The 19936-nt window shown below is 36.2% G+C and overlaps 1 long non-coding RNA gene and 1 pseudogene across 1 annotated transcript in view; one reads left to right on the plus strand and one right to left on the minus strand.

Moving 5' to 3' along the window:
- Positions 1–10320: 10320 nt before the first annotated feature.
- Positions 10321–19936, minus strand: part of LOC141373234 (uncharacterized) — a 47501-nt gene continuing 37885 nt past the window's right edge. Inside the window, exon 4 of the long non-coding RNA XR_012378953.1 lies at positions 10321–10402. This is a non-coding gene — a long non-coding RNA (uncharacterized lncRNA). The remainder of the gene's footprint in view (positions 10403–19936) is intronic.
- LOC112821800 (peroxiredoxin-1-like) lies at positions 14188–14770 on the plus strand (annotated as a pseudogene).

A 19936-nucleotide genomic window follows, 5' to 3' on the forward strand; every position in this document is an offset into this window, starting at 1 on the left:
TATTACAAAGCTGTCATCATCAAGACAGTATGGTACTGGCACAAAAAGAGACACATAGATCAATGGAACAGAATAGAGAGCCCAGAAATGGACCCTCAACTCTATGTTCATCTAAACTTCGACAAAGCAGGAAAGAATGTCCAATGGAAAAAAGAGTCTCTTCAACAAATAGTGTTGGGAAAATTGGACAGCCACATTCAGAAGAAGGAAACTGGACCATCTCCTTACACCACACACAAAAATAGACTCCAAATGGATGGAAGACCTAAATGTGAGACAGGAGTCCATCAAAATCCTAAAGGAAAACACAGGCAGCAACCTCTTTGACCTCAGCCGCAGCAACTTCTTCCTAGACACATCACCAAAGACAAGGGAAGCAAGGGTAAAAATGAACTATTGGGACTTAATCAAGATTAAAAGCTTTTGCACAGCAAAGGAAACAGTCAACAAAACCAAAAGACAACTGACAGAATGGGAGAAGATATTTGCAAATGACATATCAGATAAAGGGCTAGTATCCAAAATCTATAAAGAACTTATCAAACTCAACACCCAAACAATAAATGATCCAATCAAGAAATGGGCAGAAGACATGAACAGACATTTCTGCAAAGAAGACATCCAAATGGCCAACAGACACATGAAAAAGTGCTTAACGTTCAGCATCAGGGAAGTCCAAATCAAAACCTCAAGAGATATCACCTCACACCAGTCAGAATGGCTAAAATTAACAAGTCAGAAAATGACAGATGTTGGCGGGAATGCAGAGAAAGGAGAACCCTCCTACGCTGTTGGTGGGAATGCAAGCTGGTGCAGCCACTCTGGAAAATAGTATGGAGGTTCCTCAAAAAGTTGAAAATAGAGCTACCATATGACCCAGCAATTGCACTACTGGGTATTTACCCCAAAGATACAAATGTAAGGATCCGAAGGGGTATATGTACCCCGATGTTTATAGCAGCAATGTCCAGAATAGCCAAACTATGGAAAGAGCCAAGATGTCCATCAACAGATGAATGGATAAAGAAGATGTGGTACATATATACAATGGAATATTATGCAGCCATCAAAAGGAATGAAATCTTGCCATTTGCAACAATGTGGATGGAACTAGAGGATATTATGCTGAGCGAAATAAGTCAATCAGAGAAAGGCATGTATCATATGATCTCACTGATATGAGGAATTCTTAATCTCAGGAAACAAACTGAGGGTTGCTGGAGTGGTGGGGGGGTGGGAGGGATGGGGTGGCTGGGTGTTAGACATTGGGGAGGGTATGTGCTATGGTGAGCGCTGTTAATTGTGTAAGACTAATGAATCACAGACCTGTCCCTCTGAAACAAATAATACATTATATGTTAAAAGAAGAAGAAGAAGAAGATAGCAGGAAGGGAAAAATGAAGGGGGGGAAATTGGAGGGGGAGACGAACCATGAGAGACTATGGACTCTGAGAAACAAACTGAGGGTTCTAGAGGGGAGGGGGGTGAGGGGATGGGTTAGCCTGGTGGTGGGTATTAAAGAGGGCGTATACTGAATGGAGCACTGGGTGTTATATGCAAACAATGAATCATGGAACACTACATCAAAAACTAATGATATAATGTATGGTCATTAACATAACATAATAAAATTTTAAAAAACCTCAAGATTTTCATAAAAGAAACTGAAGAAAGTGAAAATAAATGAAAAGATATTCCAAGCTCATAACTGGAAAAATTAGTTGTTAAAATGTCCTTACCACCCAAAGAAATCTACAGATTTAATATAATCCCTATCAAAATACCAAAGGCATTTTTCACAGAACTAGAACAAATAATCCTAAAATTTGACCTGGAATAACCAAAGCAATACTGAGAAAGAACAAAGCTGAAGGTATCATGCTCCCAAATTTCAAACAATACTACAAAACTATAGTTCAAAACAGTCAGATACTGGCACAAAAACAGGCACATTGAACAAAGAGTCCCGAAATAAATTCACACATATATGATAAATTAATCTACAAAAGAGGAGACAAGAATATACAATGGGGAATGCAGTCTCTTAAATGGCATTGGGAAAACTGGACAGCCACATGCAAAAGAATGAAACCATACCACTATCTCACAGACTATGCAAGTTTAGCTCAAAATGGATTAAAGACTTGAATGTAAGACCTAAAACTATAAAACTCCTAGAAGAAAACATAAGTGGTAAGCAACTTAACATTGGTTTTAGTGACTTTTTTGTTTTGGACCTGATTCCGTCAGCAAGTGCAACAAAAGCAAAAATAAACTATTGGGACTATAACAAACTAAAAGGCTTTTGCACAGCAAAGGAAACCATAAGCAAAATGAAAAGGCAACCTCCTGAATGGGAAAAATATTTGCAAATGATATATCTGATAGGCAGCTAAAATCCAAAATATATAAAGAACTCATACAATTCAATAGCAAAAGAATAAATAGTCTGATAAAAAAATGAGCAGAAGATCTGAAAAGACATTTTTCCAAAGAAGATATACTGATGCCCAAAAAACACATGAAAAGATGCTCAACATCTTTAATCTTCAGGGAAATACCAAACAAAACAAAAATCACAATGAAACATCACTTCACACCAGTCAAAATGGCTAAAATCAAAAAGATAAAATGTAAGTGTTGGCAAAAAGAACCCTTGTGCATGGTCAGTGTAGTCACTATGGAAAAAATTATGAAGATTCCTCAAAAAATTAAAGACAGAACTACCATATGATCCAGCAATTCCATTTATGGGTAGTCATTTGAAGAAAATGAAAACACTAACTTGAAAAATATATGAACCCCTATGTTCATTGCAGCATTATTTATAATAGCCAAGATATGGAAGCAACTAAGTGTCCAGCAATAGATGAATGGATAAAGATATGGTATGTATGTACAATGGAATATTAGTGAGCCACAAAAAAAGAATGAAATCTTGCCATTTGCAGCAATATGGATAGACCTTGAGGGTTTTATACTAGGGGAAATAATTCAGAGAAAAACAAAATTATTTCTCTCACATGTGAAATCTAAAAAACAAAATAAACAAGACAAAGCCAGACTTATAGTTGCCAGAGTGGAAGAGGTTGGGGGTGGGAGGGAAATAGGTGAAAAGGTACAAACTCCCAGTTATAAAGCAAATAAGTCATGGGGATGTATTGTACATTATGGGGAATATAGTCAATAATATTGTATTAACTTTGTATGGTGACAGCCAGTAACTAGATGCATTATGGTGATCATTTCACAATATATATAAATGTCAAATCACTGTGTTGTATACCTGAAACCAATATGATACTGTATTTCAATTACACTTCAATGTAAAAAGTTGTTTATACTCTTCTTGCCATATATTCATACATTTGGAATTATTGCAAAATAAAACATTAGCATTTAAAAAAGGAGAATATGACTAAATATTTCTTAAGATAACACTCATAATATTGTATAGATGGCAGTTAAAATATAGGAAGGGGGACAAGAACTGAAAAAAATCTCCAAAAACAGTTATTTTTCCTTTAAACTATTCATATAATATAATGATCTAGTTTTTAAATAGGATGTTACATTCTTATGTTTTTTTATTTTATGGTTAATAATGCAGCTTTATATTACATAGATTATTTTGTATGTTTCAGATATTACATTGAAAAAATTTCTAAGATATGTCCCCCAAAGTATACACTGAATTATGTAAATATAAAAATGCAGAATCCCAAACAAAATTAATTAACAGTATCCTTCAAAAAAACAAAATTAATGATTTCAACTTTTAAAATCACTGTAAGTTTCCCTAGCTTTTTATGTGAATTAGTCATTTGGGATCTTTTATAAAATACAATTCCAGGGTGCCTGGGTGGCTCAGATGGTTAAGCGTCTGCCTTCCGCTCAGGTCATGATCCCAGGGTTCTGGGATTGAGTCCCACATCGGGCTCCCTGTTCCTTGGGAGCCTGCTTCTCCCTCTGCCTCTCTCTCTCTCTGTCTCTCATGAATAAATAAATAAAATCTTAAAAAAATACTTTAATAAAAAATAAAAATAAATTAAAAAATTAAAAAAATACAATTCCACCCAAAGGGAAGATAAATATATTAGATAAAGGGTTTTTAATTACTATTTTAAAAAATAACTAATTATCAGTGACTTCTGAAAATGACAAAATATTCAGCAAATGGTATCAGTGTATAATAGACAGTATGAAATTTAAGTACATGCACCAAAAAAACACATTTAGTAACAAAAGAACACCGTTTTTAAGGAATTTGATATTTCCCAAAGAATCAAAATAGGATTCATCAAAAAATACAACTTCGTTGAATTGCCCCATACTTGTTTTATGATGTAGTACTGATTTTAATCACCAGAATATAAACATAAGAACAAGTCATTTTTTGTACTGTTTGTCTCCAGCACTTAGAACAATACCTGAGGGGATGTTCAAAATCAGTTTTGAACGAATCACATCTGGAGATGATGCACTATAATCTTTTTAATGCTTAGGACACCTAAATAGTTGTAAGTCATCTCCAGCCACAAAAATATACTGTGCTATATTTCAAATATCAACAAAAAATAATTTGAAATGTTTCTGTTTTTCATTTACAAAATTAACAGAATTATGTAAGTAAAAAATAATTCCACTTTTCATGGCCTCTATTCAATAATCTTTCCATCTTTGTTCTTTTTAAAATTAAGCATTAGCCCATGTAGAAGCAGAAACCAGAAAGACCTAAATTTGATATGTTCATTCTTGTTATGGATCAGACAGCATGAGTGCCTTTGAGGAAAAGAAATTAAGTTGCAAGGTGCTGTAGTAGTGGATTGTGGGAAGACTGGAGAAGGACAAAGAGGCAGGAGATTTTTAATCATAGGCTTTAGTTTAAATCAGAAATTTCTGCTGAGAATTCCTTTGATAATTGCTTCTAATTTCTCTATCATTTGTCTTCTATGTTTTTAGCTATGTTCATTATGGGGAAGATTTTAAATTTAAAATAATTGTGCATACTGAATTCTCTATTGCCTCAATTTTCATTTCATTACATTCCTTTAATATTATAATGAACAATGTATTCTCATGCATCCAGTTATTAAGGAACATTTGACTAGTCAAATACAACTTTACAAACCTCACATTCTATTATTTTGGTATTCTATTTTAATGCATTCTTATAGCTTTTATTGTTTTTATTATACCAGGTTTCAGATCTAATTAATTCTGCCAGTACAATAGCTTGTTAAAATGCTTTGAGACAGTAAACAGTGGAGATGTATGCTGCATATATATATATACACAAATGGTTTGATTATTTTAAGTAAACTGATTGGATGTTAATTACTTAAAATGAGTAAATTCACTCAAAACAGTTAAACCTGCTGTGTGCATAAAAAACTGCAAGATCAAAATAAAAATATTGGGAGCTCCATATAATGCTACTCCCTCCTAATAATATTCAAAAACAAGCAGTACATTTTATATTGTACCCAGAAGGATTGTCATCCAGTTTCTAGTTACAAGGAATCACACCTTATTTCTAGGTAGTATATTGATATTGGCTATCTATTGTATTAGGATGTAAGTTTAGCCTAAATGAAAACTGACTTAGACAAGGCAGATGGCAGTATCTAGGTTGACACATTAGATCTTCTGTTTAAAGTGACCAGATGTCTAGGTTCCTTCTTTCTTGTTTTTACCCTCCATCAAGTGTTATCCTTTCCCTTTAAAGCATAAACTGGAAGTTGCACACATGACTTCCACTCACAACCCAGTGGAAGATCTTTATCAATGGCCACACCTAGCTGCAAGGGAGGCTGCCAAGCAGTGTTTATTCTAAGCAACCCTAGCCCAACTAAAACTTGAGAGAATAAGCAGTAATCTCTTTCATAAGAGATAGATACAATGAAAGCTCACGAATTTATAAAACTACTTTACATTTTAAAAAAATGTAAAAGTTTACAGTTTTCAGTTACATGATTCAGAATTTAGAGCCTCCACATTAAGTGGTCATAACTGAATTTCAAAAAGGAAGTAATAATCAGGGAACAATATTAATTTTCTTTAACACGATTTTGAATATTGCTCAAAGTAATACTAGTCCAAATGGGATTCAAGCTTTTTTAGAATGTGCTATCCACAAAAATTTATCATTAAAACATAGTGATATGTTTCTGTTTTCTTATATTTGCTTTCCTGTGTTGGACACTGATAATCACCCAGCATCCTTTCTTCCTTTCTCCTCTTTCCTAAATAATCCCTGTTTAATTCAAGTATTCACAGAGAAAGCCTCTCTCTCTGTGTGTCACACACACACACACACACAAGAACAAAAAACACAGCAGCTACTTCACAATCATAAAGAAAACTAAGCTGTGTGTAAAGCCGCTGTCGCAGGCAGTAGAGTGGAGAGTCTAAAAGAACTTGGATCCTTGATGAGAAGATTGAGCTGCTGAATCAATCTACCTCAATGCCATCCATCATAGGTAATACATTTTTTTTAAACTGGCTTGAGTCAATTTTTCAATCACAAAGCATCTTAACTGATGTGTATTCCTAAATAATGCTCTTCACTACTTACAAAAGCACTGAGCAATATAGTTTCTAGAATAAACACAACTTTGAAAAAAATTTTTTAAAACCCAAAATTGTCACATTTTCATGGAACAATTTCATATATATTCTGAATAAGTGTGAATAGGACTAAAATGATACAACTTAAGTTTTAGATGATCAAATCAAAACACTGTAATTTTTCAAGGCATTGATTCCAATAAGAATTCACTGAAATCTGTATAATTTCTCATCTAACCATGTATCAGTATGACCCTCTGAATTTCAACTGAGTACAGAAACACAGCCATCAAATCAAGGACAGATACCTGTTTGACCAGCACTAAAAAACCAAGTGTTTTCCTGCTAAGGTATGTCTACCAATGTACTTTCTTTAAGGCTTTTTTTTCTTCATTAGGTTTATCTTCCACAAGAAGAATCCTGGAAGCTTATCTATTTTCATAGGCCAGAAGTGCTGAATTATTTAAATGGAACTTCAAATGTTCTCACTTTGCAGTAGGAATTGTCCTTAAAGGATCTTATAATAGTTAGATTCTATTGCAAACAAGCATTTATTTCCCTGACTGAAAGAAGAAACTATTGTATACTATCTGACTGGGTTTTTTTTCCCTTGGCCTTCTTTCTTTTATGTGATTACTATTCGTGACTTATTTACAATTTATTACTCTTTGTATCACGAGACACATCATTATAATTGTCAGTCCTATTTAAGGTTTTGAAAGAGAGTGAAAAAGATAGATGTTTTAGACCTCTGAATAAGAAGTGAAGTAATATTAACATGTGACTGAATGTTGGCTGCTTGAGTAAAAGAGATGATCTGATGATTTCTAAAGGGAACACATTCTGGGCTGAGATAAGGTTAACATTAACTAACTAAGGCCTCCTGAAAGAATGAAAATAAACATAGATGGGCTACTTATAACTTCAAGGGGGAACATAGTTCTCCATTCACTGCAATTTACCAGAAATTTACCAGAAATTCCCTGCCTGTTAAAAGCAAAAGATAAAAGGCATTGATATATTCTAACATACATGCTAGCAAATCATATAACTGAATTACAGTCTCAGATTGAAACAAAAGAAAAAGTTAATATAGCTTCTTAGTTTTACAAAGGAGAAAGAAATAGAAATTGTAGATGTGGATGAAGGAGAAAATGATACATTTGTTTGAACACATGGAAAGGTGAATTTTTTCCTTAGTAAACTCATAAATAAATAAGGACATAATACAGTTCACATAATTTAGTAATGCTTTCAGAAGTCATCATGACAAGATGCCAATATTACAGCTGGTTAAGAGCATAAAACCAGAATACTGGGGTTTAAATCTTGGGCCTACCACTTACTGATTGTGTGCCTTTAAGCAAACTAATGAATATCTCTGGTCCTCAATTTCCTCACCTGCAAGATGGGGATAATGATAATAATAGTAAATAGTTTATAGGGTTGTTAAAAGGATTAAAGAGTAAGTATAGGTAATTATTTAGCACAGTACATGTACTCAAAAAAATGTAAACTATTATTAGTAACTTCATACGCAAGAAAATTGTCAATTCATTCTGTATATGTAAGAAATGTTAACTAAAAGCATACTTTTATGTTTTTCTATTTCAACTTTTAGTGGTTATACAAGTACATAATGATATGTGATTCTATTAGATAGCCTTGTTGAGAGCAAAATGTAAACCTGCAGTCTATTTCCTTACTTATCTAAATATTGATTTCTTCCAGTATATATTTTTTAAATAACGAATATGCTGGTTATATTCACAAAGTATAACACCTCAAATATCTAAAAAGTATTCTTTTAAGTATATCCATTACATTTAATATATTCCAATCACTTATGTGGCACATTATCAAAAATAAAAATAATAATATTTACTAGATATTTCAACTAGTATATTGGGTATTTTATTTTCACTTAGTTCAGATATTTTTTTAAGAGAAAGAGAGTGGGGGATGGGGGGCAGAAGGAGAGGGAGAAAGAGAATTTTAAGCAGGCTCCACACCCAGCATGGAGCCAGACATGGGGCTTGATCTCACAAACTTAAGATCATGATCTGAGCCAAAATCGAGAGTCGGATGCTTAACCAATCGAGCCACACAGGCACTCCCAGATTGCTTTTAAATAATAACTATTTCTCTTCGACATAAGTAAACAAAATTCATGTATTTTAATCACATTGCTCCCGAATCAAGTTGCTTCCCAAATTATAAATATTGAGATACCACAGTATTTCCATATAGCATGTGTTACTTTGCATTTGGAAGTCAAACATTGTTCATAATCATCAAATATTTATTAAATACCAGCCAGATTCAAGGCATCTCTTGGGCTGCAGGGAAAGAAGCCAAAGAACTTTAGAACTGGAAGAACCTCAGAATGTGTTTGACAACTCCCTCTTTTCATCAGTGAAGAAACTGATGGTCATAAAATGACTCAAGACAAGAGAGAAGCTAAAGGTCACTAGCTTTGGCCAGGCAGAATTTTCAGATTCCTGTTCACTATATTCCACTGCTTAATATTTGCAGAGTCTCTGTCCTCAGGTTATGGCCAAGTAATTAGAAAACTTACTTTTCTGTAGAACAGCAGATGGATTTGATTCTAAAGGCATTGTTATGGCCTTTTACAAAGTTATATTGAGACCTACCGAAGGTCCTGTCTTCAATTCCACTAAAGCTACAGTGCTATTAATAGATCAAAAAAAAAATGGTGATATCCATAGTCCTATCTAAAGTTTGTGATAGAATCATTATGTTATCCTGATTAAAGAAATTGCTCTCCTTTGGTCAATCTGCCCCAGCTATTATCTGAGAACATGTAATCAAAAAGTGCTGGATGACATGTTCTAACAAGAAAAGATGCAGTTGTGAGTTATTAGAAGATGGTGGTTGAAAAAAAAACTGTAAGAAAAAAACAAACTGCAATAAGATATTCTTGAATCCTGACATATTTCTTGGAAGACACAATTTTAATCTTTTAATCAATCAGAATATTTGTATTATCTATCTTCATTTTACTTTACACACAGTGACAATTAGAGAACAATCTTTTCTGAAGAGTAAAGAAGAGGGTTAAGCATCTACCTAATGAATGGTATCTGTGTAGAGACCAAACCCTAGAATTCTGTAGGAAATTTCACTTATTTTTCAATTGCTATTTTTAAGCTGAACGTTCTGATTAATTGCCTTAATATCCAATTCTCTTTGTTAATATAAATTCAACCACAGAAAGGCCAGTAATTAAGAATCACTTAAAATGGGGAGAATTTCCATACCTTCTTGACTCCTATTTGACAAAATGGTTTTTTGCTATTTCTTAAGACCCATTTGTATCACTGTAATTGGTGAAAGTAACGCACACACTTACATACAAATTTGGCAGAATATGAATGTTTAAATAATTTTAATATGCACAACCCCTTTGTTACTCACCTCTCTCTTCACCATACTAGACAGATAGTATACTATCCCTTCCTTCCTGGAATGTTTTAAAAATTATGCCCTTTGGTTCAAGAAAAATAGATAATATATTTGTCGGTAATGATTCAGATTCTAGTTTTAATGGTAATCAATGTCAAGTGTAAACAAATAAAGGGAAAGTAGAGCTTAAGAGAGGATGTGGATTGGAAATTCCTCTAAATGTGAAATAAGAGAGGTCTGGAGATCCAGAGCAGTGAGGAAACTCACCTGTTACCCTGGAAAAATTCTTGAGGGGAAGACTATGAGACCCAAGAGAGGAATGACTGTGTGGTCCACCTAAGAAGTTTGTACTGAAGGCACAAATCAGCCAACTGAGCTGATGCTGGGTTGATCAATGTTCTGTGACCTAAGAAAAATACAGAAGCTGCAATAAGCTGATAGACCTGAAACATCCATTCGTAATGGTAACCAGTATTGATGGATGATTAATGACTTACATTTCTCCTCCTACCTCCAAACCGTGACACAATTCTCATTGAAGCTTGAGAAGGAAAAACTTTGTTTCACTGTTCCCCGGGTGGTCGGGCTGTGCTTGATAGAATATGACATGAGTGCAGCCAAGCTTAAAAGGCAAATAAGTGACACCCAGGGAAGAGACCGTGCAATATTCAGGGTTGCTGAAAACAGATAATACGTACACCAGACCAAGTGGTACTGTATTAACTTACAGCAAGAAAGGAGAGAGAGTGTACACAAGATCTAATCCCTTGCTGTGCACCACCCCTGGCCCAACAAATCCATTCCACAGGCATCACAGGCAGTGTGGCTGCATGCATCCCAATTTTTGCTGCAGTATAAGGACCCCTACCTCTCCCCTATTGGGTCTGAAATACAGAAAGCTAGAGGTGTGCCTGTGGGCCATTGAAACATGTCTTTATTTTTTTTTAAGATTTTATTTATTTTGAGAGAGAGTGCACAAGCGGGGGGGAGGGGCAGGCAGGGGGAGAGGGAGAAACAGACACCCACTGAGCAGGGAGCCCAATGAGGGACTGGATCTCAAGACCCTGGAATCACTACTGAGCAAAAGGCAGATGTTTAACATACTGAGCCACCCAGGCGCCCCTGAAACATCTTTAAATAGAACAAAGGAGTACACTTTGAGTCTGACACAGGGACAGATATTCCCACCCAAGGTGATAAGCCCAACAAGCCACTGTTGGCTCCCTATCTCTTAGTAAGGGAAGTATTCCAAGCCCAAAACCCATTCTTAGGCAGCCAAACTGGGATTGAAAGACTGCATGCAGGAGACTGCCTTTCCTAACAGGTTTCAAGAAGCATAGCTAGGTCATGACATCATCAATTTAATGGCTTTTTTTAAAGATTTTATTTATTTATTTGACAGAGAGAGAGCACAAGCAAGGGGAGTGGTAGAGGGAGAAGCAGGCTCCCCGCTGAGCAGGGAGCCCAATGCAGGACTCGATCCCAGGATCCTGGGATCATGACCTGAGCTGAAGGCAGACGCTTAACCAACTGAGCCGCCCAGGTGCCCCAATTTAACTGCTTTTTAAATAAGTAAGTGTGATGTCTCCTGCAGAAATTAAAACCTCCCCAACACACATGCAGCTGACAACAGCAACAAAATGGTTCTCTCATCCATCTTCTGCATGTGCTCTTACTCCTTTTTCTCTATAACCTCTATAACCCATTTAAACTTAAAAAGCCATCCTAGTCTCCTAGGCTTCATCAGCCTTCTATCCAGTTTTTGCTCATGTCCATGGCTAACCTCTAGTGAAACATGATGACCATCTACCTATATCCTACCTCTCTCACCATCCTTAACATCCTTACTACTTCTCATTACGTCTACTTCTCACCACTTCTAGTCACTTCCTCTCACTAAATTCTCACTACTTAACATCTTGCAGTCTGCTTCTGTGGATAAGTGATAGTGAAAACCAATAACAAAAACTACAGGTTTTCCCCACTATCTGAGAGTAGAGTGCCCCCTTTGAAAGCTTTCATTAACTGAAACGGCATAAAACGAAGAAGCAATCACCATTGCATAAAAGTGAAAATTCTCTTCACATTTCCTTTGGGTTAGTAAAAGCTGGTATTAATGAAGGTTTTTTGTAGAAGTGGACTTTAGGAAAGCAAGGGAAACCTATATTTGTGTCTGTGCAAAAAATTGGTTATGTATGCCCACATATTCTAATAATGTTTTACTTAATATCAGTGACTCTTTTGGACTATCTCTTTTTCTTATTCTTTCTTCTTCTTCATCCCATTCTAATCTACTGACTTTCCAAATGTACCCCCCAACACACACATGGAGCTGTGTACCTACACAAACATGCATGCACATGAACATGCAGAGTCAATTCATCCACTTTGACTTAGTGATTTATAATGACTATTTTTATGGAGAAAAAATTCAAGACCAATTATAAATAATAATAGTGTCTTTAAATACACAATATAGGTTCACAATTTCACATAATTATATAGCCTGCCAGCACAGATTGCTTGATTGACTAAACTCAGAAAATAAATGGTTAAAATAGTTTAAAAATAGTTGTTTGCTATTTTATTGTAGGCTATAATAATTATTTGGAGAGACGACTCATGCTGGTGGCAGTTACTGGCTATCAATAATTAATCCCCTTTGGGCTCTAAGGGATTAACCACTTCTTAACTTCCTCTTCATCATTTATCTTGAACTCTTCTGCTCTACCTTTCCTTCACACATGCACATACACGAGTCCTCTTTCTATCATAGGCAATATTAATCATACGAGAACAGAAAATCTTCTCATTAAAGCCCTGAAGCTCATTAGGGAAGTTTAAGTTATTCTAACACTTCCCTGATATTGTTGTATCCATGTAGTCAAGAGTGCCGACTTTCCTGCCAGTTAATTGTCTTACATGAGCTGACCTAAAGACCAAAGTGTATTTTCTATGCTGAGTAGAAGACGGAGTTGTAGCTGTTTTTACTAAAGCAACTAATTAAAAAGTTCTCTGCCAATATTCTTCCTTTAGTGCAATTACATTAGCACATGCTTGTAAGCTTGTTGCAGATACGTTTTATTTTATACAACTGATGCATTTCTGGAAAGTCAAGGATATTTGGAACCCATTTGAGGTGCAAAGATTTCAGGCTAAAGGAAACCTATGCAAAATAATCTGTTAAATGAAACATTCTGAGGTATACAGCTATCCTCTAATGGATAAATTTTCTTATAAAGTCATTGTGGGAACACAAAAATAATATTCTATTAAGCTGAAAGAGCATTAGTAAGACAAAGACTGCAATGTAAAAAAGGAAAGGAAAAAGCAAAGAGTCAAAAGAAATACGACAGAAAAACAGATTTGGCAATGTCTGAATGTGGGCAGTGAAAGGAGAAAGTCTCACCTTTAGAAAGCAAGCCCACCTAAGACTGATTGTCAAGGAATTCCAGAAATCACCTAAAGAAATAGCGAACAATTAGGGAAGCTGTTTAAGAAAGAGAAAAAAGACTCTTATGTAGTGTACCCAAGTGGTAAGTATACACATAAAAGACTTCCTCTCTCAATGAGTCAATGCAGTAGAAAAGGCATTCATGAAATTAAAGTGAGTATCAGTTTTAAAGTTCTAAGTCTTTCAAACTAAAGAGTAAACAGCATGACAAATGTGAATTTTCTTAAGGTGCTGGGCAACCACTGGATTAAACAAGCTAAACAAGTATAATTTTCCTGCAAGCCTTTACTTTTTAAGTATGGTAGCATATATGGTAAATCTTCAACAGAAAGAGTATTTTCCAAATTTAAGCCACAGAAATATTTGCTACAATTATTTCCAGGTGGTAAAGATCAGAGCACCATAAATTATCATAAAGTTATACTAAAATCCAAATAAAAATTATATTAAAAATGACATTAGGAGACAGGAAATACTTAAGTCTAAGCAGTTGATTAAATTTTATTTAAAATATCAAGATTTCAAGTATTCATGTGGGACTGGACACATGGCTGGTGTAGAATGATGTCTGGTTTTGACAAGGCTGTGAAGAGGAGAGGAAAGGCATTGTGTGCCAACTAGAAAAAATAATGGGCTTTACTATGGCTAACAGTACCAAAGCATTAAGAAATATATAGACAGTGTCTTCCTCCTGACTGGTCTTTGGAGTGTTCTGTCTTAGAGCTGCCAATGGCAAGATGTCTTCAGGAGATGTCAAAATTGGGCATCCTGCCCCCAACTTCAAAGCCATGGTTGTTATGCCAGATGGTCAGTTCAAAGACATCAGCCTATCTGACTACAAAGGAAAATATATCGTGTTCTTCTTTTACTCTCTTCACTTCACCTTTGTGTGCCGCACAGAGATCATTGCTTTCAATGACAGGGCAGAAGAATTTAAGAAACCCAACTGCCAAGTGATTGGTGTTTCTGTGGATTCTCATTTCTGTTGCCTAGTGTGGATCAACACACCCAAGAAACAAGGAGGACTGGGACCCATGAACATTCCCTTGGTATCAGACCCCACGCATACCATCACTCAGGACTATGGAGTCTTAGAGGCTGATGAAGACATCTTGTTCAGGGACCTCTTTACCCATTGATGATAAAGGTATCCTTCAGCAGATCACTATGAATGACCTCCCAATGGACCAGATGAGACTCTGAGACTTCCAGTTAACTCACAAGCATGGGGAAGTGTGCCCCGCTGGCTGGAAGCCTGGCAGTGGTACCATTAAGGCTGATGTCCAGAAGAGCAAAGAATATTTCTCCAAGCAGAAGTAAGCCCTGGGCCATTTTAGGGCCAGGCTACAGAGGGCAGCCATGAAAACAGAAACTCGTTTGTACTACTGTGGTCATGCTTAAAACACACAACTTTAGACTCAGTGCAGTTGTGGTATAAGACAGGACAGGCCTTTCCTGATGGGCTTGGGGAGGCCAGCTTTCTTCCTCCAGGGAGAATGGCCTGAGCTGTGCTATGGGCCAGGTCAACTGATAGATAGTTTAGTGGGGCATCACTTTTGATCTTTTGTTGTTTCTATTAAACTTGAACTAAGAAAAAAAAATATAGACAGATGAATTCTATATGGCTGTTTGACATCCTTCAGATTAAAATTTGGATGAATGCATGTAGTCACAAACTTCTATAGGCTTAAGCATGAAAAACAAAAGATAGAAAAGGTCTAACTCCCAGGGAAACTACTGTAGTTTCCTTAGCACATCCCAAATATCACATACCTTGTAACATGTTCTTTACTATTTATATACATTGTTGCTTCATACAACATAGAAATTCCTGTATCATAGTACATAAGCTAGGTTATAAAAACCTCAAACTTTTCAATTACCACCTATAGACAGGATCCTATTTCAACAAACATATAACCAATATGAGTTGTGGTCTTAGGCCAGATTTTTTACTTAAAACTCCGATTTTGACTTAAGCATCTGAGTGGGTAGTGAACAAGGGAAATTTGAGGGGAAAGGATGAGGGGTTGAGGAGTTCAGTTTTGCCATATGGTACATTTAGGTGAAAATTTTCAGTAAGCAGCTGAACATCCACATCTGAAGTTCAAAAATAAGTTGACTAAAGATAAAGATTTGGGTTTCATTAAGAAATGATAGAAACTGAAGCCAACAAAGTAGTGAAGATCATTCAGATGGGCTGTTCAAATGGACAATATACAGCAATATGAGAAAAAGTCTAGGGGGAAGAAAACACCTTAAAGAAAAAAAAAACTCATTATTTAATGCTTAGCCAGAGAAAAATAAGAATTCCTTACAGAATGACAATTTAACAAAGGCTGCATCATATTATTGCCTTTCATTTTCAGTTTATTTTCTCAGTCCTTGCAAATCACACATACACACACACACACACACACACAAAGTTCATAATTGTGCTTATGGTATAATAATCCTATAATAGCAAAAAAAAAAGTTTGTGAAATATTTACTATGCACCAGGCAATGTGCTAAGTGTTTTATATACATTAAATCATTTTAATCTTCATAACAGCCTGTTCTAGTTATTTCTTGCCATTAATAAACTGAACCAAAACTTGGTGTTTTAAAACAACAGCCATTTATTATATTTCGTGATTAATGAAATCAGGTTAAAAAATCAGTAGGGTAAGAACTGGTGATACTTATACTCCACATGGAGTCAGCTGAGATCACTATATGGTATCCAGTTGGTAGATGGGCTGTTCTGAAGGGTCCCAGAGGCTTAACACACATGTCAGGTGCCTTGGCCAGAATGGCTAGAAAGCTGAGTTCAGCTGGTACTGGTAACCAGAGCACCAACATGTGGTATCTCCAGCATGGCTGTCTAAGGGTAGTCAAAGTTCTTACATGATTGGCTAAGGACTCTGAGAGACAGTTTTCCAACAGCAAGAATTCAAAAAAGGGATGAGCTAAAGTTGCAGAGCATTAGATCTAGCCTCAAAAGTCCCAGAATCTCACTTCCATTGCAGTCTATTCATTAAGAGCATCACAAAGACCAATTCAGACACAAAGAGATGAAAATTGGATTTCATCTCTCAAAGGAAGGGTAGCAAGTATTTATAGCCATCTTTAATCTATCACAGAGCGCCGTATGATAAATATGATTACCATTCCCTTTTATAGATGAGAAAACTGAGTCCTCTGTGGTTAATAAATTGCAATAATTCCACTGCTGGTAAGTAGTTAAACCAGTAATTTAAAAATGGCAGTCCTGGGCGCCTGGGTGGCTCAGTTGGTTAAGGCTCAGGTCATGATCCTGGAGTCCCTGGATCGAGAGCCGCATTGGGCTCCCTGCTCAGCAGGCGGTCTGCTTCTCCCTCTGACCCTCCCCCTTCTCATGTGCTCACTCTCTCTCTCTCTCTCTCTCTCTCTCTCATTCTCTCTGTCTCAAATAAATAAATAAAATCTTAAAAAAAAAAGGCAGTCCTAACTCCAGTGCCTTAGCCCTTAACTGCTGTTCTAGAAATAGCTGATTATGTATCATATTTGAGGAGCTATTTTGGTTGTCAATCAGTAGATCTAACATAAATAGTGAAACTAGGGAGCCCCTGGGTGGCTCAGGGGGTTAAGCATCTGCCTTCAGCTCAAGCATGATCCCAGGGTCCTGGGATCGAGCCCACATCAGACTCCCTGCTCAGCAGGGGAGTCCGCTTCTCCCTCTCTCTCTGCCCCTGCTCCTGTGCTCTCTCTCACTCACACTCTTTCTCAAATAAATAAATAATCTTTTTTAAAAAATAGTGAAATTATAAAAATCTTTGGTAATTTGAAAGGTACAAAGTATATTTTTAAAATATTTTTGTGTACAGAGCATTCATAGATTTAGCAGAGGATACAAGATGTACCAACATATAGCCCTTAAAAAAGTTTATATTTTAGTGGAGAGAATGAGGGTAACAACCTTAATACAAAATTATTAATACATATTGTGAAGCAATTGCTGTAGAATAGTTATGCCCATTCAGAGGTGGAAAATAGTCTGATTTGCACTGATACTTTATATAGAATATGCAATCTGCCATGACTATCCTTCCAATCCACCATGCAGCTGCATGACCACCTTTCAAGGTTCAACCTCAAATATCACATCCTCCTGAAGGCAATCCTCAATCTCCAAACTCTGTGCAAGCTCTCTGCCCATTGCACCTCTATTATATATTGTTTACATTTATCTCAGGATACTCACCTTACCCCACTTAATACTATAGTTATATTTGCACTTGTCTCATCTCTCCTCTGTTAACCAGACTATTTGTTTTATTCATCCCTGGCTCTTCTTTAGTACATAGCATTTAAGAAATGAATCAGTAATTACTTATGAATTAATGTTGAATTTGAATCTACTAAGGAAGTATCAAATATCCATTTAATATTTACTTACTGCTTACTATATGCCAGAAACTAGGTACAGAAAGGTTAATAAAACATGGCCCATCACTTTACAAGAGTTGACAATGTAGTTATCAGTTAGATTGATGTCTAAAACTTAGAGTTCAAGGATTCACACAGAACAGTTATTGGCAACCATGACAATGTCTTGAATCCAATTTAAAGTGAGAGAATTCAGATGATATGATACTTTATGTGGAAAACCCAAAAGACTCCACCCAAAACTGCTAGAACTCATACAGGAATTCAGTAAAGCGGCAGGATATAAAGTCAATCCACAGAAATCAGTGGCATTTCTATATACCAACAACAAGACAGAAGAAAGAGAAATTAAGGAGTCGATCCCATTTACAATTGCACCCAAAACCATAAGATACCTAGGAATAAATTTAATCAAAGAGGCAAAGAATCTGTACTCAGAAAACTACAGAATACTCATGAAAGAAATTGAGGAAGACACAAAGAAATGGAAAAACGTTCTATGCTCATGGATTGGAAGAACAAATATTGTGAAAAAGTCAATGCTACCTAGAGCAATCAACACATTTAATGCAATCTCTATCAAAATACCTCAATTTTTTTCAAACAAATGGAACAAACAATCCTAAAATTTGTATGGAACAAGAAAAGAACCTGAATAGCCAAAGGAATGTTGAAAAAGAAAAGCAAAGCTGGTGGCATCACAATTCCGGACTTCAAGCTCTATTACAAAGCTGTCGTCATCAAGACAGTATGGTACTGGCACAAAAAGAGACACATAGATCAATGGAACAGAATAGAGAGCCCAGAAATGGACCCTCAACTCTATGGTCAACTCATCTTTGACAAAGCAGGGAAGAGTGTTCAATGGAAAAAAGACAGTCTCTTCAACAAATGGTGTTGGGAAAATTGGACAGCCACATTCAGAAGAAGGAAACTGGACCATCTCCTTACACCACACACAAAAATAGACTCCAAATGGATGGAAGACCTAAATGTGAGACAGGAGTCCATCAAAATCCTAAAGGAGAACACAGGCAACAACCTCTTTGACCTCAGCTGCAGCAACTTCTTCCTAGACACATCGCCAAAGACAAGGGAAGCAAGGGTAAAAATGAACTATTGGGACTTAATCAAGATAAAAAGCTTTTGCACAGCAAAGGAAACAGTCAACAAAACCAAAAGACAACTGACAGAATGGGAGAAGATATTTGCAAATGACATATCAGATAAAGGGCTAGTATCCAAAATCTATAAAGAACTTATCAAACTCAACACCCAAAGAACAAGTAATCCAATCAAGAAATGGGCAGAAGACATGAACAGACATTTCTGTAAAGAAGACATCCAAATGACCAACAGAAACATGAAAAAGTGTTCAACATCACTCGGCATCAGGGAAATCCAAATCAAAACTTCAATGAGATACCACCTCACACCAATCAGAATGGCTAAAATTAACAAGTCAGGGAACAACAGATGTTGGTGAGGACACGGAGAAAGGGGAACCCTCCTACACTGTTGGTGGGAATGCAAGCTGGTGCAGCCACTCTGGAAAACAATATGGAGGTTCCTCAAAAAGTTGAAAATAGAGCTACCGTATGACCCAGCAATTGCACTACTGGGTATTTACCCCAAAGATACAAATGTAGCAATCCAAAAGGACACGTGCACCCCAATGTATACAGCAGCAACATCCACAATAGCCAAACTATGGAAAGAGCCAAGATGTCCATCAAAAGATGAATGGATAAAGAAGATGTGGTATATATATACAATGGAATATTATGCAGCCATCAAAAATTGAAATCTTGCCATTTGCAACGATGTGGATAGAACTAGATGGTATTATGCTAAGCAAAATAAGTCAATCAGAGAAAGACAAGTATCATACGATCTCACTGATATGAAGAATTTGAGAAACAAGACAGAGGATCACAGGGGAAGAGAGGAAAAAATGAAATAAGATGAAACCAGAGCAGGCAACAAACCATAAGAGACTCTTAATCTCAGGAAACAAGCTGACGGCTGCTGGAGTGGTGAGGGGTGGGAGGGATGGGGTGGCTGGGTGATAGACAT

Source organism: Callorhinus ursinus, unplaced genomic scaffold, assembly GCF_003265705.2.
Source record: "Callorhinus ursinus isolate GAN/ISIS: 27379988/994484 unplaced genomic scaffold, GSC_fseal_2.0 scaffold8, whole genome shotgun sequence".
Lineage (NCBI taxonomy): Eukaryota > Metazoa > Chordata > Mammalia > Carnivora > Otariidae > Callorhinus > Callorhinus ursinus.